The sequence below is a fragment of the Somniosus microcephalus genome, chromosome 3, assembly GCF_052327205.1.
Source record: "Somniosus microcephalus isolate GS21.2 chromosome 3, FLI_Smic_1.0, whole genome shotgun sequence".
In the NCBI taxonomy this organism is placed as follows: Eukaryota; Metazoa; Chordata; class Chondrichthyes; order Squaliformes; family Somniosidae; genus Somniosus; species Somniosus microcephalus.
In genome coordinates this window covers 255011453-255035693 of record NC_140989.1, presented here as the reverse complement: position 1 = coordinate 255035693, position 24241 = coordinate 255011453, and the positions used below count along the sequence as shown (strand labels likewise).

General features: G+C 47.9%; 1 pseudogene; it reads left to right on the top strand.

The window, feature by feature from the left end:
- Positions 1 to 21609, top strand: part of LOC147121852 (procollagen galactosyltransferase 2-like) — a 156940-nt pseudogene extending 135331 nt beyond the window's left edge.
- The last annotated feature ends 2632 nt before the right edge of the window (positions 21610 to 24241 follow it).

Sequence of the window (24241 nt, the reverse complement as noted above, 5' to 3'; positions counted from 1 at the left end):
GCGTCGACCGTGGGCATCCGCCCCTGTGATAGCAGAGTTGAAGATTGCTGGAGAAGCTGTCGGAAGCGGGGCCTGGTTCCTGTTGACGGTGCTTCAGCTAATCGGTCTGGTGGCAGGTAGTGCACTGATCCTTCCTGGGCTGCGGCGGTCGCGAACTCGAGCGGGTGGTTTGCAACGGGGCCAAGCAGCGTTGTCGGGAAGAAGAGAGAGAGAGGGTGGAGCACACAGGGCGCGGCCGGTGCTATGAAGCCGGGCTGCGTATAGACCCGTGAAGAGGGAGGCAAGAGTCCCACAGGGTTGTTCCACGACGGGAAAATAATAAAAAAAGAAATATTAAACGCGCAAGAAACCGCGAGGAGCTGCAGGTTGCAACGGGAACCGCGGAAAGCAGTGCCAGCAACAGCGGGGAAGAAGGCAAAACGCGGGAGGCGCCATCTTAATCAGTGGGGAAGAAGGCAAAGCACGGGAGGTGCCTTTTTGTTAAATCGGGGAAGAAGGCAAAGCGCGGGAGGCGCCATTTTAGATTTGCAAGATGCCGAAGACTGGCTGTATCACTGCTTTTGATAATACAATAGAGGACTGGACCACGTATGTGGAAAGAGTCGAGGTATATTTCGAGGCAAACGAAATAGCCGAGGAGAAAAAGGCATCGATATTGCTAAACTTAATGGGCGCTAGAACGTACGGCCTATTGCGGGACCTGATTACTCCAGCCAAACCGAAGGCGAAGAGTTTTAACGAAATTGTTACTGTCCTACAGGGACACCTAAACCCTGCACCGCTGTTGATAGCAGAAAGATTTAAATTCCACAGGAGAACTCAGCATAAAGATGAGAGCAATGCTGAGTACCTTACGGAACTACGCAAGCTATCAAAGCACTGCCAGTTCAGAGCAGGACTGGCAGATACCCTACGGGACAAATTTGTCTGTGGACTCCTGAGTGAAGGAACACAGAAGAAGTTACTCTCAGAGAAAGAGCTGACGCTAGATAAGGCTTTCAGCGTGGCAGTATCGTATGAAGCAGCAGCCAGGGGAGCTGCAGAAATTCAACAAAAACCACAGGAATACGGCACCCACGAAATGACACGGGGATTTGCAAAATGTTATCGCTGCGGCAGAACTAACCGTGACCAGAAGGACTGCTGGTCCAAAGACAAAATATGCAGGCAATGCGGGAAGATGGGACACATTGCACGAGTTTGCAGGTCTGGGAAGAAGACCAGCGACAACAAAAAGGCTACTAAGGAACCGTACAAGAAAGTACAAAAGATGACGGACAGTAATTCCAAAGACCAGATGAGCGATAGTGAATCCGGGAACAGGAGACTAAGCTGTCTCAAACTTCACAATGTAATCGCAAAAGAGGATCACCGAACCATTTGGGTCACCCTCACGATAGCAGAGTCCCAAGTTAAAATGGAATTGGATACAGGATCAGCGCTAACCGTCATGAATCGACGAGACTACGAGCGGCTATTTTCACACATACCCTTGAGAGAGACATCCATCGTCTTGACGACGTATACGGGGCAAAAAGTATACCCCAGAGGAAAAATAAGGGTGCCTGTCGAATACAATGGCAAGAAAATACGGAAATTGTATCTCTACATACTGCCAAATGGTGGACCACCGTTACTGGGACGGGAATGGATCAGGAAGATAAACTTAGATTGGCACTCCATTCATGCAATGACGGTGGACAGTAAAAAAGATGAAGACGTCACTCCTGGACGATTGTCAACAATCTTAGCTAACGCCAAAGAGGTATTTCAACAAGAACTGGGCACACTTAAAGGCGTAACCGCCTCGATAAAAATAGAAGAGAATGCAGTTCCCAAGTTTTTCAAAGCAAGACCGGTACCATATGCAATTCGCCCAGCCATCGAGGCAGAACTGGAGAATCTGGAGAAGGCAGGCATGTTGTCTAAGGTCGATTGGAGCGAGTGGGTGACACCCATCGTTCCTGTCATGAAGAAAACGTTAAGCAATAAGTCCGGGGAGCCAAGGAAGATTCGCATCTGTGGGGATTTCAAGGTGACGGTGAACCCAGTCCTTCACACAGTACAATATCCTCTTCCAAGGATAGAAGACATCTTCGCCTCACTGTCTGGAGGGAAGCGTTTTACAAAAATTGACCTAGCACAAGCATATTTGCAGATGGAGGTTGAAGAGTCCTCTAGGAAGTATCTCACGATAAACACTCACAAAGGTCTTTACCAGTATCATCGATTGGTATTCGGAGTAGCATCGGCTCCGGCGATATGGCAAAGAGCGATGGAACAAGTCCTGCAAGGGATTCCGGGGACTCAGTGTTACTTGGACGACATCCTTGTGACAGGTGAAGATGACAGTGAACACCTTAACAACCTAGAACAGGTGCTCACTAGACTACGGGAACATGGGCTGCGAGCCAACCGCCCCAAGTGCGGATTTTTTAAGAAACAGATAGCGTATTGTGGCCACGTGATTGATGAAGAGGGGTTACATAAGTCCCCTGACAAAATTGAAGCGGTTGTTAAGGCCCCAGCACCTGAAAATGTGTCGCAACTGAGGTCATTCCTCGGATTGGTAAATTACTACCATAAGTTTTTGCCGAATTTGTCGACAATTCTGCACCCACTGAACGCCCTGCTATGAACGGGGGTAGCATGGAAATGGAGCGATGATTGTAAGTGGGCCTTTCAGAAGAGTAAGGACTTAATTACTTCAAGGGAAGTATTGGCTCACTACAACCCAGCACTGCCGATCAGGCTGGCGTGTGATGCGTCTCCCTACGGCATTGGGGCTGTACTGTCACATAAATTCCTTGATGGTTTAGAGAGGCCGATAGCTTTTGCGTCACGCTCGTTAACTTCTGCCGAGCGTAACTACGCCCAGATTGACAGAGAGGCCCTCAGCCTAGTGTGGGGGGTGAAGAAGTTCAGTCACTACCTGCACGGTCAAAAATTTACTCTACTAACCGATCATCAACCTCTTGTCTCCATTTTCAACCCTCAGAAGGGCGTACCGATAATGACAGCACAACGGCTGCAGAGGTGGCCTCTTTTCTTAGGGGCACACCAATATGACATCGAGTACAAAGGAACTAAACAGCATGGAAATGCTGATGGATTGTCACGCCTACCGTTGCCGACGGTGGAAGAAGAAGACCTTGCAGTGGATCCAATGGAGTTATTCCACTCGACCATAGTCGAATGTCTCCCTGTGACGAATGCAAACATAGAAAAGGAAACATGGAATGACCCGACACTATCACGGGTCTATAATTTAACGGTGAAGGGATGGCCAGCACATGGCGAACCACTGCTGCCAACATTCTCGCCGAGAAGAGAACAGCTGTCAGTGTGCAGAGGAACCTTGATGTGTGGATCCAGAGCAGTAATTCCACCTAAGTTGACGGATAGAGTGCTCAATGAGCTTCATGAGGGTCATCTGGGTGGGGTAAAAATGAAGAACTTAGCCAGAGCGTTTGTGTGGTGGCCGGGAATCGATAGAGAAATCGAAGAGATGACCAAGAGCTGTGCAGGATGCCAGAAGGTCCAAAACGCCCCACCACAAGCTCCTCTACATCCAAGGGCGTGGCCCTCATCTCCATGGCAAAGGGTGCACATTGATTTTGCTGGTCCCTTCATGGACTTGATGTTTTTAATTGCGGTGGATGCACATTCAAAGTGGCCAGAGGTAATAAAAATGTCCTCAACCACCACGGAAAAAACTATCACAGTTTTACGAACCATATTCGCCAGGAATGGGCTGCCTGAACAGATTTGCTCTGACAATGGACCACAGTTTGTGTCTGAAGAGTTCCGGAGGTTCTTAAAGAACAATGGTGTTAAGCATTACACATCTGCCCCATATCATCCAGCCACTAATGGATTGGCCGAGAGGTTTGTCCAAACATTTAAGAAGGCTATCAAGGCAATGTGTAATGAAGATATACCCCTACAACACAAGGTGGACAACTTCTTGTTTGCCTACCAGAATGCGACACATGCGGTTACCAACCAAACTCCAGCCATGATGTTCTTCAATCGAAGACTACGATGCCGCTTGGATTTGGTTAAGCCAAACATCCGAAGAGATGTGGAGAACAGGCAGTTTCAGAATATGAATCAAAGGCCGACCAGGAGTTTTAAGATAGGTCAACCAGTTTTGGCCCGGGACTACCGCACTGAGAAATGGCAGCCAGGAACGATTTGTACACGGCAAGGACCTCTCATGTATACCGTGGACGTTGGGGAGAGCATTGTAAGACACCATGCTGACCAGATTCTAGAGTCACTGGAAAACGTCAACTCCACACCACGATCTGCTACACCTGGTAATGAAATCGACATTCCAATTGCAGCTACCGCAGAACCGGTAATATTGGAAACAGATGAACCAAACAACGACATTGATCCCGACTCAACATTGCCAGAAGAACCTGATACCCCAAAGAGGCATTATCCAGACAGAATCAGGAAGCCTCCTCAAAGACTGAACTTATAATTGCTTAAGCTTAACCAATGTATCTAGTAACCGTAATTGTGATTGTAATTAGTTATCATTTAGTTGTTAAATGAATGTTATGTACTGTTTATCTAAAAGGGGAGGAATTGCTGTGTATGTACCTTTAAGAGAATAACTGGTCTCAGACTGCAGTACCGGCAGTGACCACCCCTGTATAAAAGGCGCTAGGGAGCCTCTGTTGTGTCAGTTTCACTATTGACTTCCATCAGTAAAGACGTGTTTTGTTCAACTCCTGCTGTCCGTGTCTCAATCATTCACGGACGTAATAGGATCGGGCAGGAAAGTGGATTTGAGGTCGAAGATCAGCCATGATCTTATTGAATGGTGGAGCAGGCTCAAGGGGCTGTATGGCATATTCCAGCTCCTAATTCTTACATTCTTATGTTCTTATGTCGGAGGTGCCATCCTTTGGATGAGATGTTAAATCAAAGCAACATCTGCCCTGGACGCCAAAGATCCCACGGCACTATTTCGAAGAAGAGCAGGGGAGTTCTACCTGGTGTCCTGTCCAATATTTATCCCATAACCAACACCTAAAAACAGATTATCTGGTCATTATCACGTTGCTGTTTGTGGGCGCTTGCTGTGCCCAAATTGGCTGTTGCGTATCCCACATTACAACAGTGACTCCACCTCAAAACATACATCATTGGTTGTAAAGTGCTTCGGGACGTCCTGAGGTAGTGTTTTAGTATATCTCCGATAGCACTCTGTCACGTTCTGCACATAATGTCTGGTATTGTTCCTCTCCCTGGTTCTTATTCCTCTGACTGGAAAAACACCCCTTTCTAGTTAACACAGAATGGGACAAAGCTCAGCCTTGTAACATTTTACTTCATCCCAGTACCTGGATCAAATTGAAATACCATTGGTTGCAAATGTCACATGAATAGAAACAATTTAAAAATATTAAAACAAGCAGACTATGCTAGAGGAATATCGTCAAGTATTTCAAATGTCAGCAGTCTGTGGAGTACCAGGAACAGCAGGGCCCATCTCCATTTTTTTTGTTCTGCTTAAAGGATAGGCAGGATAAAAGAGCACCAAATAAGAAGCTCCTTCGTTTACAGAACGAGGCAAGGTAGCGAGGGGAGGGGCACAGATTGGGAAAGTGATTAACAGCTGGAATATTAAACTGAAGAAATACAGACAGATGTGTAAACTGTATGTTAGAAACATGCATATGTTAGATACATAGACCTGGAAATAGTGCTGCGGGATATCGTCATCTGAACAGCTAGCAAGCTGGTACCAAATTCCTTCATCTGTTATTTTAACAGAGGCATTGCCCCGCTTATTTTAAATATGTTAAGTATACATGTGATGATATTGCTGACTGCGATTTCCAGGCTGTAGTTGTGTAGTTTGACAGTGGCCCCAGGAATTGTTTGGGAGCTCCGGAGACGGATCCTCCCCACCACAACTGTGCGAGAGGGTCAACAACAAGACCAACAATCCACAACCTGATTTTCTTCCTTTGTGGCAGGTGAACCCCTGAGAAACTGCCTCGTGGTTTCTGTCTCCTCTCCAAAGTGCACACAGCCCCTGATTCTGCCCCCGATGGGTCAACACCTCAGCACGGCCCCGTGGTGTGCCACAGCCAAGCCAACCAAAAGCCATGTAAAATATAGAGAGGGAAATAAAAGGTAATATCCCACACGGATGCCTTGCCAGCCCACAGCCCCCCCATCACAGCAGAGTAAATGTAGTTTTATCAGCAAATATTTGGAGTCTTACACCAACACTGTTGCCAAGTTGCACATTTTGGGTGGTCATAGATTTTTGATGCAGCCATTAATAAATCTTCTATTTTGCTAGAAGTGATTATATATTCATTTTAATGGCAAACACCAATGTCGAACATCCCAGGCAATGTAAATAGTGCTTTATTACATCTCTCAAAAAAGCATCCCAAGTGCCTTTTACACATGAAAGAAAGAAAAACTTACATTTATATAGCGCCTTTCATGACCACTGGACGTCCCAAAGTACTTTACAGCCAATTAAGTACTTTTGAAGTGTAGTCACTATAATGTAGGAAACGTGGGAGCCAATTTGCGCACAGCAAGCTCCCACAAACAGCAATGTGATAATGACCAAATAATCTGTTTTATACATGACAAATGTTGTTACGTAGCTAACCAAAGCAGCCAATATGCATGCAGCAAGGCCCCATAAATATTAATGAGGTGATTCACCAGTGATTTGCTTTTTCTGATGTTGGCCAAGAGAGCACCTTGTTGTGGGGTACCTTCAGCACACGGACTGCAGCGGTTCAAGAAGGCGGCTCACCACTACCTTCTCAAGGGCAGTTAGTGATTGGCAATAAATGCTGGCCTTGCCAGTGACACCCGCATCCCATAAACAAATAAAATAAAAGAAGGAATATTGGCCAAAATATCAGGAGAACTCCCTGCTTTTCTTCAGATTGTGCACGGCATCTTTAACATCCATCTGAACCTCAGGAAGACAGCGCCTCTGTTTAACATCTCATCCAAAGGGCAGCACTTCTGACAGTGCAGCACTCCCTCAGTGCCGGACTAAAGTGTCAGCAGAGATTATGTGCTTAAGTTTTGGAAAGGGGCTTTAACCTACATCTGCTGACTCCAATAATGTGACCAATGAGCCAAGCTGACACCTGTTTACTGCTTAGCACTTGCAGTTTGAACAAATCAGATCCTCCAGGCCATATGATGTTCATCAAATCTAATGTGAGTCAGCCGTGGCTGAATGGGTAGCACCCTCGCCGCTGAGTCAGAAGATCGTGGGTTCAACATAGAAACATAGAAGATAGGAGCAGGAGTAGGCCATTCGGCCCTTCGATCCTGCTCCGCCATTCAATGAGATCATGGCTGATCATCCAAATTCAGTACCCTGTCCCTGCCTTCTCTGCATATCCCTTGATCCCTTTAGCCTCAAGAAATATATCCAACTCTTTCTTGAATATATTTAATGAACTGGCCTCCACTGCCCTCTGTGGCAGAGAATTCCATAGGTTCACCACTCTCTGGGTGAAGAAATTCCTCCTCATTTCAGTCCTAAATGGCTTACCCCTTATCCTTAGACTATGACCCCTGGTTCTGGACTCCCCGGCCATCAGAAACATCCTTTCTGCATCTAGTCTGTCCAGACCTGACAGAATTTTATAGGTTTTGGTGAGATCCCCTCTCAATCTTCTAAACTCCAGTAAGTATAAGCCCAATTGACACAATCTCTCCTCATACGTCATTCCTGCCATCCCAGGTATCAGCCTGGTGAATCTTCGCTGCACTCCCTCCATGGCAAGAACGTCCTTCCTTAGGTAAGGTGACCAAAACTGCACACAATACTCAAGGTGCGGTCTCACCAAGGCCCTGTACAACTGCAGCAAGACATCCTTGTTCTTGTACTCGAACCCTCTTGCTACGAAGGCCAACATACCATTTGCCTTCTTAACCGCCTGCTGCACCTGCATGCTTACCTTCAGCGACTGGTGCACAAGAACACCCAGGTCTCTTTGCACTTCCCCTTCTCCCAATCTATTGCCATTCAAATAATAATCTGCCTTCCTGTTTTTGCCACCAAAGTGGATAACCTCACATTTATCCACATTATAGTGCATTTGCCATGTTTCTGCCCAATCACCCAACCTGTCCAAATCGTATTGGAGTTTCATGACATCCTCCTCACAGCATACCCTCCCACCCAGCTTTGTGTTGTCTGCAAATTTGGAGATATTACATCCAATTCCCTCGTCCAGATCATTAATATATATTGTGAACAGCTGGGGTCCTAGGACCGATCCTTGCGGTACCCCACTAGTCACTGCCTGCCACTCGGAAAACGACCCGTTTATTCCAACTCTTTGCTTTCTGTCCACCAACCAGTTCTCCATCCAAGTCAATACCTTGCCTCCAATCCCATGTGCCTTAGTTTTGCACGCTAACCTCTTATGCGGGACCTTATCGAAAGCCTTCATTAAGTCCAAATACACCACATCCACTGGTTCTCCCTTATCTATTTTACCAGTTACATCCTCAAAAAATTCCAATAGATTAGTCAAGCATGATTTACCTTTTGTAAATCCATGTTGACTTTGTCCGATCCTGTCACTGCTTTCCAAGTGCTCTGCTATTACATCTTTTATAATGGACTCTAGCATTTTCCCCACTACCGATGTCAGGCTTACCGGTCTATAATTCCCCGCTTTTTCTCTGCCACCTTTTTTGAATAGTGGGGTAACATTAGCTACCCTCCAATCCATGGGTACTGTTCCAGAGTCTATTGAGCTCTGGAAGATGACCAGCAATGCATCTACTATTTCTAGGGCCACTTCCTTAAGTACCCTGGGATGTAGATTATCAGGCCCTGGGGATTTATCGGCCTTCAGTCCCATCAATTTTCCGAACACCATTTCCCTACAAATACTGATTTCTTTCAGTTCCACACTTTCATCAGTCCCTATGTTCCGTGGTATTTCTGGGAGGTTATTTGTGTCCTCCTTTCTGAAGACAGAACCAAAATATGTATTTAGTTGGTCTGCCATTTCTTTGCTCCCCATTATAAATTCCCCTGATTCTGACTGCAAGGGACCTACGCTTGACTTCACCAATCTTTTTCTCTTTACATATCTATAAAAGCTTTTACAGTCAGTTTTTATGTTCCCTGCAAGCTTACTCTCATATTCTATTTTCCCTTTCTTAATTAATCCCTTTGTCCTCCTTTGTTGAATCCTAAACTGCTCCCAATCCTCAGGATTATTGCTTTTTCTGGCCAATTTGTATGTCCTCTCCTTGGATCTTATGCTATCCCTAATTTTCCTTGTTAGCCATGGTTGAGTCACCTTTTTTGTTTTATTTTTATGCCAAACTGGGATGAACAACTTCTGTAGTTCATCCATTCGGTCTTTGAATGTTTGCCATTGCCTATCCACCGTCAACCCTTTGAGTGCCATTCCCCAATCAATCCTACCCAACTCGCTCCTCAGACCATCGTAGTTTCCTTTATTTAAATTGAGGACCCTAGTTTCTGAGTCAACTACTTCGTTCTCCATCTTAATGAAGAATTCGATCATATTATGATCGCTCCGACCCAAGGGGCCTCGTACAACAAGATTGCTAATTAATCCTTTCTCGTTACATAATACCCAGTCTAAGATGACCTGATCTCTGGCTGGTTCCTCGACATATTGGTCCAGGAAACCATCCCGTAAACACTCCAGGAATTCCTCCTCCACAGTATTGTTACTAATTTGGTTAGCCCAACCTATACGTAGATTAAAGTCACCCATGATGACTGCTGTGCCGTTATTGCACGCTTCTTTAATTTCCCTTTTAATGCCATCCCCAACCTCTGTCTTACTGTTTGGAGGTCTATATACCACTCCCACTAATGTTTTTTTCCCCTTAGTATTTCTCAATTCTACCCATACAGATTCTACATCATCCTTCATTACAATTGTGTTAATCCCTTCTTTAACCAGTAATGCTACCCCTCCTCCCTTTCCTTTTTGCCTATCTTTCCTGAATATCGAATACCCCTGGATGTTGAGTTCCCAGTCTTGGCCATCCTTGAGCCACGTTTCTGTAATCCCAACCAAATCATATTCGTTTACCTCTATTTGTGCAGCCAATTCATCCACCTTATTACAAATGCTCCTCGCATTAAGACACAAAGCCTTCAGGCTTGTTTTTTTAATGCTCTTAGACCTCCCACTCCAGAGACTTGAGCACATAATCCCATCTGTTTTCTCGGGTGGATGTGAAAGATCCCATAAAAGAAGAGCAGGGGAATTCGCCAATATTTACCCCTCAACGAATATCAGTAAAACAAACTATCTGGTCATTATCACATTGCTGTTTGTGGGACCTTGCCGTGCACAAATTGGCTATGGTGTTTACATAAGAACATAAGACCATAAGAAATAGGAGCAGGAGTAGGCCAATCGGCCCCTCGAGCCTGCTCCGCCATTCAATAAGATCATGGCTGATCTGATCCTAACCGCCAATCCACTATCACAGAACCATCTCCTGAATCTAACAGAATTAGACACACGAAATAGTAGCAGGATCAGGCTACACAGCCCCTGGGCCCGCTCCGCTACCCACAGGGCCATGACCGATCCGAACCTAGTCTCATGTCCAAATTCCTGCCCGCTCCCCGCAACCCTTAATTCCCTTTACTTCTAGGAAACTGTCTATTTCTGTTTTAAATTTATGTAATGATGTAGCTTCTACAGCTTTTTGGGGCAGCATATTCCATGGACCTACCACCCTCTGAGTGAAGTAGTTCCTCCTCATCTCAGTTTTGAAAGAGCAGCCCCTTATTCTAAGACTATGCCCCCTAGTTCTAGTTTCACCCATCATCGGGAACATCCTCCCCGCATCCACCCGATCCAACCCCTTCACAATCTTATATGTTTCAATAAGATCGCCTCTCATTCTTCTGAACTCCAATGAGTAGAGTCCCAATCTACTCAACCTCTCCTCATATGTCCATCCCCTCATCCCCGGGATTAACCGAGTGAACCTTCTTTGTACTGACTCGAGAGCAAGTATGTCTTTTCTTAAGTATGGACACCAAAACTGTATGCAGTATTCCAGGTGCGGTCTCACCAATACCTTGTACAACTGAAGCAATACCTCCCTATTTTTATATTCTATCCCCCTAGCAATGAAAGCCAACATTCCATTGGCCTTCTTAATCACTTGCTGCACCTGCATACTAACCTTTTGAGTTTCGTGCACCAGGACCCCCAGATCCCTTTGTACTTCAGTACTTTCCAGTTTCTTGCCATTAAGATAATAACTTGCTCTACGATTTTTCCTGCCAAAGTGCATAACCTCACACTTTCCAGTATTGTATTCCATCTGCCAAATCTCTGCCCACTTACTTAGCCTGTCTATGTCCCCTTGCAGGTTTTTTATGTCCTCCTCACTCACTACTTTCCCTCCCATCTTAGTATCATCTGCAAACTTTGATATGTTACACTCGGTCCCCTCCTCCAAATCGTTAATATAGATTGTAAAGAGTTGGGGACCCAGCACTGACCCCTGCGGAACACCACTAGTTACTGATTGCCAGTCTGAGAATGAACCATTTATCCCAACTCTCTGCCTTCTGTTAGATAGCCAATCCTCTATCCATGCCAGAATATTACCCCCAATCCCGTGATTTTTTATCTTAAGCAATAATCTTTTGTGTGGCACCTTGTCAAATGCCTTTTGGAAGTCTAAATACACTGGCCTAGAAATTCAGTATAGCCACTTTTGGGGCGGTAAAGTCGGGCGGCCGCTAAAGTTTGCGCCCGCCGGAAAGTGGAGGCCACTTCGCCGATATTCAGTAGCTTTGGCCAAGGAGTTTGCTCGAGCGCTAAAACTGGCGTTGCACAGCTATCTTTAGGCGCTAAGCCGGCGGTGCAGACTGATACCGCCAAGGCCGGGCGCAGCGCAGGTGCGGTCATGTTTTGATTGACAGCAGACACCCTGGCGCCGGCCAGCTCTTAAAGGGGGAAGGGTCGACTTGGTCTGCTGCCACGCCCTGGATACTGCAGCCCTCCAGCTAGGCCTAAACACTGCTGCTGGAGAGAAATAGTGCCAGGAAGGATGCAGAGGGCCCGTGAGCGAGCGCAGCGCTTCTCTGCCCATGATTTAAAGGTACTGGTTAGGGCTTTGGAGAAGAGAAGCCATATCTTGTTCCCGGACAGTGGCAAGAAGCTTCCCAAGAGGGTGTACAGGAGAGCCTGGAGGGAAATCGCCCAGAGGGTCACAGCCAACAGCGATGTCCCCAGGACTGGTGACCAATGCCGGAAAAAGTTTAACGACCTCACTCGGATTGTCAGGGTGAGTACCCTTTCCAGTGTCCTCCTCATCCTTGCATGTGCACCTCACATTATGGGCAAAGGGACCTCCAAGGCCTAATGGCCAGCCCTCATCCAGCAGCTATGGCACTGGCATGAACATCAATTGCACTTTCTGCACTTTACACACTGGCCAAGCTATTCAACCATGGGAGGCAGTGCACACAACAACAGGGCACCACACTGGCCAAGCTATTCAACCATGGGAGGCAGTGCACACAACAACAGGGCACCACACTGTACTTAGAGGCCATCCTTTCTCTTGCAGGCCAAGCTGGCCCAGAATCTGAAGAGCCGGACTGTCACCGGGGGAGGCCGTGCCCAGTTCCAGCAGCTCAGTGACCTGGAGGAGCGCGTGGGTCGACTCATGGGTGCCCGGGTGATTGGCCCCATTGCAATTGGAGATGCCGACCCTGTGCTGGGCCCCAATGGTAAGGACATGACCGTTTGGACCTCTCTCGTTCCCCTTGCGCTTCAGATCTACATCCTTTGCCACTGCCCGACCAATGCGCAGAATGCCACCACTCATGCCTCCCTCGCTGACGCCCTGTCCTCACTCTAAAGCTACTCTTGTGCCTTCCTGCTTTCAGCTGGTGAGGAGGAGGTCCCTGAAGCTGCGAGTGTCAGTCCCTCGGAAGAGGAGGACGAGGAGGAGCAAGAGGAAGGCGGCACATCGGGGGAACCCTCATCCGCGCCAGGGGATGGCAATGGAGGGGACACGTCTTCCCTGGAGGAGAGCCAGGGGGAAGTGTTGCAGGGGGGTGTAGCTCCTGTGCCCAGTGGCGTCCAGCCACGCGGGAAGGGTCGGGCAGCACGGCTGCCTTCTCCCCAGAGGGGGGAAGTGTTGCAGGGGAGTGTAGCTCCTGTGCCCAGTGGCGTCCAGCCACGCGGGAAGGGTCGGTCAGTACGGCGGCCTTCTCCCCAGAGGGGGGAAGTGTTGCAGGGGAGTGTAGTTGCTGGGCCCAGTGGCGTGCAGCCACGCGGGAAGGGTCGGCCAGCTCAGCGGCCTTCTCCCCAGAGGGAGAGTCCGGCCTCCAGTCCGGAGACGGTCCTCACCCAGGAGGTGCGCCTCCTTGATCAAATGTCCGCGGACTCGGATCGTCGGCACACCGAGTTCATGGGGGTTGTGGCACGGTTGCCTGAGGCCATTGAGTCCCTGGCTCACAGTGTGTCCGATTTCGGGGCCTCACAGGCCAGGGGTTTCGAACAACTCGCGGCAGCACAGGCCAGGGGTCTCGAACAATTCGGGGCATCACAGGACGCGAGTCGGGCACAATTCGGGGCATCACAGGACGCGAGTTGGGCACAATTCGGGGCATCACAGGATGCGAGTCGGGCCAAATTTGGGGCATCACAGGACGCGAGTCGGGCCGAATTCAGGGCAGCACAGGACGCGAGTCAGGATGACTTCAGGGCAGCACAGGCAGCGAGTGGACAGTTGATCAGTGGTGCCGTGCAGTCACTGGCTGGTCTGATGCGGGCACAGACCAGGGCAGTACGGGCACTCACTGCTGCCACACTCGCTGTGTCACGCAGGCATTGCCAGGGCACCCGCCGCGCTGCTGCAGCACAGCGGTCTGGCCTTCACCAGATTGCTGCGCTTGCTGCACTGCCAGCCCGGCCGAGTGCCAGTGTCTCTGGCGACCAGCGAGCGCCTGGCATCAGCCAGCTTGCCCCCATTGCTGCAGCCGCCACTGCCACTCCCCCAGCAAAGCTGCGACGAGCTGCTGGAGAGACTGATGCTGCCCAGCCACAGCTGCAGCAGTCAGCAGCCGGCCCCTCGAGGGCCAGAGCTCGTCTAGGCCGACCCCCAAGGGCATCTGCCATCACGCAATGTGCCCCTCAGGAGCCTTCCCCCAGCCTTGCAACACCCACAGGGCCCAGATTGAGGCGGAGCAGCAGGTCGGCCAGGGGCCGGAAAAGGCTGGACAAGGACTCGCCCTCTCGGCACACAAAGTAGAGTGTGTTGGGAAATGTTTTTTTATATGGGGGTGCTTGTGCTGTCTATGGGGGGGGTTCTTTTGGTAAGGCCGAGGATGAAGGCAAATGTTTTTTTATATGGGGGTGCTTGTGCTGTCTATGGGGGGGGGTTCTTTTGGTAAGGCCAAGGATGAAGGCAAATGTGTTTTTATATGGGGGTGCTTGTGCTGTCTATGGGGGGGGTTCTTTTGGTAAGGCCGAGGATGAAGGCCATTTGGATGGACAAGTTTTGTTATTCCTCCCCAGGGTGTGGGAGTGAGATATGTTTTTGACTGTTTTTTGGGGGTGTTGTGTGTTTTTGGGTTTCATGTGGGAAGGGCCCTGAGTTTGTTCAATAAAGGTTTTTCTTTATTCAGCTTGTCCATGTGTGATGTTTCAAGTGGTTGTTGCATTAACCGGCTGAGGGCTTGCGGAGTGGCTGCATTCATGTGCCTTCATTGCCACAAGCCATTCCCTGACAGGGGGCCTAGAAGTGTCGTTCAATAAGCCGTCGACGGACGGCCCTTGGACCTTGTGGCTCCCTCCTGGGCTGGTACTCCTCCTCCTCCTCCTCCTCCTCCTCATGGTCCTCCTGCTCGTCCTCCTGAGGTGGTGGTCCAACGTGAGGTGGCAGTGCCTGAGTCCTGCGGATAGCCAGGTTGTGCAGCATGCAGCAAACGACGACGAACTGGGAGACTCTATCCGGCGAATACTGCAGAGATCCGCCGGAGCGATCCAGGCAGCGGAACCGTTGCTTGAGGACGCCAATCGTTTGCTCTATGATGTTCCTTGTGGCTTGATGGCTTTCGTTGTATGCCTCCTCAGCAGGGGTCCTGGGCGCGCGGAGCGGGGTCATGAGCCATGTACACAAAGGATAGCCTTTGTCCCCGATAAGCCATCCTCTTGGGGGAGGCTGTGCCTGGAACATGTCAGCCACAGTAGTCTGGCGCAGGATAAATGCATCGTGGCTGCTGCCTGGAAAGCGGGCATTGACAGCTTGGATGCGCTGCCTGTGGTCACACACCAGCTGTACATTTAGGGAATGGTAGCCCTTCCGGTTGCAGTAATCCTCGGCATTGTCGATAGGTGCCCGCAAAGCCACATGCGTGCAGTCAATGGCGCCCTGCACCATAGGGAAGTCGGCGATCCTCGCAAATCCGACTGCACGCTGCTCCTGCCTCTCTAGGGTCATGGGGAAGGAGATGAATTGGTGTCTCCTTGTGAAAAGGGCATCGGTGACCTGCCAGATGCAGTGATGCACGGCGAACTGGGAGATGTTAGCTATGTCCCCAGCAGCGGCTTGGAAGGAGCCGCTTGCATAAAAGTTCAGAGCCACCGTGACCTTCACTTCCACTGACAGAGACGTCCTGCACATCAGCTGTGGACGCAGATCTCTGTGAAGCAGCTGGCAGATCTATGCAACCACCTCCCTTCTGAAGCGCAGCCTCTTAACACACTGCGCGGCAGTCATGGTGAGATAGGACTCCTGCTGGCGGTATTCCCTGAGTGGGTAAGGCCTACGTTGCCGACGCCTGATGGCCCCTCTGCGTCTAGGCATGGCTGCCCCTCTCACACAGCGTCTGCGAGCCCTTCGCACATAATGCTGGAACTGAGGGTTGGAACCCCATGCAGCCCCCATAATATACTTGCAAACAGTGAAATCACAATGAGTCAAATTTCCAAGCTCTGGCCAGAAGCCAAAAATACCTCTCCTATGTTGGACCAAATCAGTAAGGTCTCTTCCTTGGTCTCTGTCCAGAAATCCGTAGCACTAAAGTCATTGCAGCAAAATGGCTGGCCTTTATAGTTCAGTCTAAGTGCCCTTTAATTAGTGCTCCCCGAGGCCCGCAGGGCCTCTGCTGCATTCCACTTCACAGTTCTTAACAGCGCCACGCCCACATTGGGCGGGCGCCACTGAAGTTCCGGTTTGGGACGCACAAACGGCGTTGCACGACGAAATGACGTCATAAGTTGCGCGCGCAGCTGAGCGCGCGCAAACACTTTGCACCGGCGCTAAATGTCTACTGAAGTTGGGCGTAGGCGCAGATCGTTCTGCGCCCGGCCGCTAAGTGCCTAGCGCTCGAGATCTACTCCTCTTATGGCGCTAATGGCTGGCGAACGCAACTGAATTTCTAGGCCACTATGCCCACTGGTTCCCCTTTATCCACCCTATATGTTACTTCCTCAAAGAACTCCAGCAAATTTGTCAAACATGACTTCCTCTTCATAAAATCATGCTGACTTTGTCCTATTAAATTGTAATTATCCAAATGTCCTGTTACTGTCTCCTTAATAATGGACTCCAAAATTTTATCTACCACAGATGTTAGGCTAACCAGTCTATAGTTTCCAGCCTTCTGTCTACTGCCCTTTTTAAATAAGGGTGTTACATGAGCAGTTTTCCAGCCTGCCGGGACCTTTGCCGAGTCCAGGGGGTTTTGGAAAATTATTACCAATGCATCCACAATCCCTACCACCACTTCCCTCAAGACCCTAGGATGCAAGCCATCAGGTCCAGGTGATTTATCCGCCTTGAGTCCCATTATTTTACCGAGTACCACTTCCTTAGTGATTTTGATCGTGTTTAGCTCCTCCCCCCCTTTAGCCCCCTGTTTGCCCAGTGTTGGGATATTCTCAGTGTCTTCTACTGTAAAGACTGATATAAAATATTCATTCAGTGTTTTTGCCATCTCCATATTTCCCACCATTAATTTCCTGGTCTCATCCTCTAAGGGACCAACATTTACTTTAGCCACCCTTTTTCTTTTTATATAACTATAAAAACTCTTACTATCTGTTTTTATATTTTTTGCTAATTTACTTTCATAATCTATCTTCCCTTTCTTAATCAATCTTTTTGTTATTTTTTGCTGTCTTTTAAAGTTTTCCCAATCCTCTATCCTCCCACTAGATTTGGCTACCTTATATGCCCTTGTTTTTAGTCGAATACTATCCTTAATTTCTTTACTTAGCCACGGATGGCTGTCTTTTCTTTTACACCCTTTTCTTCTCAGTGGAATATATTTTTTTTGGAAGTTGTAAAATAACTCCTTAAATGTACACCACTGATCATGTATCGTCTTACCCTTTAATCTATTTTCCCAATCCACTCTACTCAATTCCGCTCTCATACCTTCATAGTCTCCTTTATTCAAGCTTAGCACGCTTGTTTGAGATCCAACCTTCTCACCCTCTAATTGAATATGGAATTCAACCATGTTATGGTCACTCATTCCAAGGGGATCTTTTACTAGGACATATTTAATTAATCCTGTCTCGCTACACAGGACCAGATCTAAGGTTGCTTGCCCCCTGGTCGGTTCATTTACATACTGCTCAAGAAACCCATCCCTAATACACTCAATGAACTCATCCTCAAGGCAGCCCTGCCCAATTTGATTTGTCCAATTAATATGATAGTTAAAATCCCCCATAATTATAGATGTTCCCTTATTACAAGCCTCAACTATTTCCTGATTGATACTCTGTCCAACAGAGTTGGGATATTCTGAGGTTGTGAAAGACGCTATATAAATGCAAGTCTTTCTTTATGTAGTTTCACTATGACTCCATAATTGGTAGCGCCAAGATCCATTTGTAAAGCACAAGCATGGTGAAAAAGGTTTGGAAAAAGTGCAGAGAACCTAAAGTAAAATGGGACTAAATGAAGATTTTTTTTAAAGAGGGGTGTGGCGGTGTTCTGGGTCAACCACTATCCTTTCACCACAAGCCCCTTTTTGAATTAAATTTTTGAAGGCCCAATCCAGGTGGTAGGAGGTTATAATCTGTAACACAAAACTGCCCCCATAATATAATTTGCATTAAATTGGTAGAATCACTCAGATGCCACAGTAATTGATGGTGTGGACAAAAGAACTGTCACCTTGGCCCATTGGAGCATGCTCTTCTGAGACTGATTTTAAGGCACATTGTTAGGGACTTGAGCACATAATCTAGGCTGACCAGTGCAGTGCTGAGGGAGTGCTGCACTGTCTGAGATGGCGTTTTCTAGATGAGACGTTAAAACAATGCTCCTTCTGTCCTCTCAGGTGGATGTAAAAAGTTCCATGGCACTATTCAAAGAAGAGCAGGGGAGTTCTCCCCGGTGTCCTAGCCAATCTTTATCCCTCAGATAGCATCTGGTCATTATCACATTGCTGTTTGTAGGACCTTGCTGTGCACAATTTGACTGCCACGTTTCTTACAATGCAACAATGACTACCCTTCAAAAGTACTCCATTGGCTGTAAAGTGCTTTGGGATGTCCTGAGGTTGTGAAAGGCGCCATATAAATTTCTTTCTTTACTTTTCTTTACTTTTGGACAGAGTAGAGGGAACTTTACCCTATATCTAACCAGTGCTCCATCTGACCTCAAAGTGCATTCCCTTTGTGCATTTTCCTATTAAATTTATTCCATTAATTTAATAGTCTGGTCAGCAAATGAGCCTAGAGTTAAGAGGCTTCTACTGACACTGATGAGACTTCAAGCCCTGTGAGGTAGATTTATGCCAGTCAGTAATGGAAAATGTAGCATATCAAATATAATTTTGGTAATCATAATTATTCATTACATTTTTTAACAGAGAGGATTATATGACGTTCTACAACCCTCGCGATTTAAAAGCCTTTTCAGCAGAGCCACTGCTGATTTACCCGACGCACTACACTGGAGAACCAGGCTATCTCAGTGATACTGAAACCTCTGTAATCTGGGACAATGATGACATATCAACGGACTGGAACCGCAAATTATCCGGTAAAACTAAGGAGCAGGGAGACATCGGGACCGAAGCTCAGAACACAGAGGCACTGCAGCCCCAAGCCCCCATCGACACAGCCTCTCGAGATGAATTATGACGCAGCTCTGCACTACTCGGCTCTGATCTGTGATCAGAACCAACGCCTCTCTGTCAAGCTGATGTAGTTTGGGTAAAATGTCTGCTGGAAGGCAACTACAAAAATCTCTTGGGATAATGTGACGTAGAATCAATTGACAGCTGTAGTATCACTCTTCGAGGGGCTACTTGCACTCTTAAATGGTGGTACGACAGCAGCTGATTTTGGTGACCAATTATTAATTATTGTTGGATTAGTTGATTTTTTGAAGGTGATTCCTTTTTTTTCCATTTTCCCTATCTCTGCGTTGGCTTTCACCTGTTACGTAATGCCCACTACTTTTAATAAAGAGCTCACGGGTGTGGAATCTCCTTAGCACTATCCAAAGGGTAGCATGTGCTTCCGCCACTGTGCAACATCACATTGATATATATCTGCCTCACCAAGGATATTAATCTATGGTCGCACACTGGCGTGGGATATGAGCAGTGCTCAGGACAGAATGGCTAATTGTTCAACTGCTGCAAAACTATTGGGGGCTAAATGTTCAAACTGCTGTTGTCACAAAGGGCATTTTTTGGTGCCACAAATCAATATTCAGAATAATTCTTAATGTTTCTGCTGGTACGGAATTACTGTAAATGCTACTGTTTTTCCAGATTTGTTACTTTAAATAATGATATGTGTGTGTGTGTGTGTGTGGTTTGTTCCTATTTATTTTTCCGTTCTTCGGTGGAAGCAGTTGCTTGCAATTCTTGCCTTATTGGGTGGAGGTCAATCATTCACAAGTGCCTCTCCCCCGCCGCACCTCTCTCTCCACCCCTCTGCAGGGACGTTATTGCTGGTTTTCATTCTGAGGCCCATACAAAATGTGTCAAGTTCACTGTCGACCCACGCTAATGTTGATAGTCAAGTGCCACCCCTCCATACTGGTACAATGTGGGAATCCTTTGCTAACTGGATAACCAAAATAATGCAACATGGTGTCAATATTATTGGAACCAAATCTAGCCCTCAGTGTTTGAAATGGTTTAACCCGTTCGCAAGCCAGTTCTGTTCATCCAGATGCTCTTAGAACATTGCATTAGTCTGGCTGTTGGGAGGTAATACCGAAAGTTGTTTATCTCTGTTGATTGCTGTTCATTATTTGCCTGAAATTGTACAGAATGCCATCCATTTCGTTCACAAAATAACGGAATCTTGTGGTGTCTGGACAAGCTTTCAGTGCAAACAGAAATTCAGGTTAATGTTGTCTGGATGGGAGTGCAAACTTCAATTTGGGTTTGTAGAGAAAGGGCTAAGATTTACACTGGCTCACTGCCCCCTAGCGCATTGGATTTAAAATCATCCTTATCTTCAAATTCTTCCATGGCCTTGCCCCGTGCTACCTCTGCAATCTCCTTTTTTCCCATCTGTGTTCTTTAGTCCTCTGACTGTGCAGAGCCACCTTGGGTGTACCCTCTGGTACTCTTTCCCTCTTTTTGCTTCTTTGAAAGCCTTCTTTAAAGCCATCTCTTCAACCAAGCTTTTGGTCATCTCTCCTAACTCTCCCAATATGGGACAGCATTTTTCCACTATTTGGCATTTGGTACATCCTTCTATGTTGAAGGCACCATATAAATGTGCATTTTTGATGTTCAGTTTAGCATATTTAATTGATTCTAATCGGAGTAAGTCTGCCAAACCTCTCAGCAAAAGCGAAGCAGGAAACAATACCAAAGTCACACTGTGCACACAGCCAGCATAAAACATTGCTTCTCATTAACCTTTCAAGTGCACCGATCCATTCCAAATAGTGCACCACCCGTTGCCATTAATAGAGATTCTTTTTAACCGACAAATCTGGCTGTTTCTGCACTTAGATAATTTTCATTGAACTCGACCCAGGCAAAGGTTTTGAATTTCACAGTCAGTTCAAGACGTTATGGGTAAATTTGATCAATTTTGATCAGTTTGCACCCTTTATATACTATGATTTTTGCGCCAGATCTACACCAATGGAGTTTCAATTTGACATGGCAAACCTTCCTCTGATCGAGCGACACCACTTCTGATGAGACCTATTCTGGCAGCAGAGTAGACGTATGCCACAGATGGAGCTGACACAACACCCATTGCATGTCATTGGCATCACAGTGTCATGATGCACATTAAAAGCTCCCAATACCTACCTTCAAGTTATACTCGCTTGTGTATTCTAATTTGATGTGACTGTATACATGAGGCATGTAGGTTACATGTGACACCAAGTAAATGCACGTGCATGTGCAATGACTCTCTGAGTTTCAGCCTACTGTGTGTGATACCTATATCCTGGCCAGCTTGAGTAGAGCGAATATTTAACATGCCTTAATTTCATTGGTCACATAAATAGAATAACAGCAAAAGTTCTTCAAGGTGAATTGCCATCTTCTCACGTTTTATATTGTTCCTCACCTAAGAGGAGAGGCAGGTTATCTGCTTACAGGCCTTTGCCTCTACCACCCCATATGACCACCAAAAAGTGTGCTAAACTGTTTTCTGTTTTCTTTCCTTGCTCTTGAGCATTCATTCAACATGCCACCCCTTCACCAGCCCGGCTAAAATCAGGACACCGGACATGGGAAAGCAAGGCCACTGGGCCTTTAATGGGCATTAGAATTACAAATCTCCTTAGTTATTCAATATTGCGTGTTTCCCCATTTACAGACCTTGTCCAGAGTCTGGCAAGACCCAAATGAGACAGCAATGCCCCACCCCCCATCAATAAGAAACAAAACAGAGAATGTTGCTCTCTCGGCATAGTGTACGAGGCCTAGAGACACTTCAACAACTTGCATTGAGATAGCATCTTTAACGAAGTAAAATGCCCCAGAGGTACTTCAGCTGTAATTAAAAAGAAAAGAAAACCTTCTTCTGGAGAAGGAAGGCATTTGTCCGAATACACTAAACATAATTTATACCTCTCTCTACATATAATTGTAATGGATGGAAGAGTGTACGGATAGTATCTATATATATAAAAGGATACTTCTGTCTGTCATTCCGTCTGTCTTTCTGTCTGTCTGTCTGTCTTGATTTAACTCGAAAGTTATAGAGCGTACCTACACGTGCGTTACGTCGAAAGAAAGCTGACGATTCCAGAACCGTCCTAAGCATATTTACATTTCAGCCGGACAAAAATTGCGCCCGCGGTATCCAAAAAACGTTCAACGTTCCGCTCATTAGCATCTCATTATCCGCTCATTAGCGACAGAGTGACCTTGAGGTCGACCAATCGTACGCCTGGTTCCTGGCGCGTGCGGGTGGGCCCTCCTACAGTCGAGTGACAGGACGATTGACCAATCCTACGCTTTGGTGACCTGACGGTCGACCAATCGGTGCGTGTGTGGGCGGGCCTTATCGTTCTGAACCGAGGTGAGTCGCCGCCATCTTGATTCTAAACTTTTCATTTCTTTTTCCCGCTTTCTGCGTGTTTCTTTTCAAATCTACATCTCCAGCAAAAAAAAAGTTGCTTTTAAAACAGAAATTGTTTTTAAAAAAAGTTAATTAATTTGTAAATCTTTTCTCTAACCTCTATAATTCTCCTACCTTTCACTGTTTTTCCAGGCCCAGGGCCTAGGCTTCTCCAACTGCCAGCAGTGCAACTCTAGACCCAGGCCCCCGGCCTAGACAGAGACAAACACTGGCAGAGGAGAGAGGGTGTGCTGCCTCAGCTCCATTCCCAGGGTCAGTAGGTGGGGAGCCTTCATAAGCAACTGGGGTAGGTCGCAAACCCCGAATAATAATCTGAAGATCCTGTGTTTGCAGCTGAGGAAATTTCTTCTGCAGACAGCCCCAGGTTAACGGCAGCCATCTTTGTCAAGGAGGGCAAAAAGTTTCAGTGTGACGCCATTTTGATTCAGTGTGTAACAGAGTGCCTGCGCGCCATCTTAGTACAGGAACATCCTTTGTGTGAACAGTCAAGCTGTGCAAGGTCTGTAGCTATAGCAACAGCTTTAGCTGCAGAGCTTTAGGGCCACACCCAGTGTTTAGAAGCTGTTGCTAAGCAACAGTGTTTGTTGTCAAATACGGAGATAAGAATCTCCGTATCTCTCAACATTAACTCTGGAGAGTAGGGCAGTTTTAAGGCAAGTCGGATAGCACAAAGTTTCCTGTACTTTAAGTATATCTCCCCCCTCCCTTTCCACCCCCCACCCCCCTCCCACCCCACCCCCCCACCCCCCTTGCCCTCCACACCCCCCCAACCCCCTTCCCCCCCCACACCCCACCCACCCTTCCCCCACACCCCCTTCCCCCACACCCCCTTCCCCCCACCCCCCTTCCCCCCCACACCCCCTTCCCCCCTCACACCCCCTCGCCCCACACACCCCCTGCCCCCCCACACTCTTCCCCCCCAGTCGCTCCCTCTCTTCCCCCCCAGTCGCTCTCTCTCTTCCCCCCAGTCGCTCTCTCTCTTCCCCCCCAGTCGCTCCCTCTCTTCCCCCCGTCGCTCTCTCTCTTCCCCCCGTCGCTCTCTCTCTTCCCCCCGTCGCTCTCTCTCTTCGCCCCGTCGCTCTCTCTCTTCCCCCCCGTCGCTCTCTCTCTTCCCCCCGTTGCTCTCTCTCCTCCCCCAGTCGCTCTCTCTCTTCCCCCCCAGTCGCTCTCTCTCTTCCCCCGTCGCTCTCTCTCTTCCCCCCGTCGCTCGCTCTCTTCCCCCCAGTCGCTCTCTCTCTTCCCCCCCAGTCACTCTCTCTCTTCCCCCCCAGTCGCTCCCTCTCTTCCCCCCCAGTCGCGCCCTCTCTTCCCCCCCAGTCGCTCCCTCTCTTCCCCCCCAGTTGCTCCCTCTCTTCCCCCCCAGTCGCTCCCTCTCTTCCCCCCCAGTCGCTCTCTCTTCCCCCCACAGTTGCTCTCTCTCTTCCCCCCAGTCGCTCTCTCTCTTCCCCCCCAGTCGCTCTCTCTCTTCCTCCCCAGTCGCTCTCTCTCTTCCCCCCCAGTCGCGCTCTCTCTTCCCCCCCAGTCGCTCTCTCTCTTCCCCCCCAGTCGCTCTCTCTCTTCCCCCCCAGTTGCTCTCTTCCCCCCCAGTCGCTCTCTCTCTTCCCCCATCACTCTCTCTCTTCCCCCCAGTCGCTCTCTCT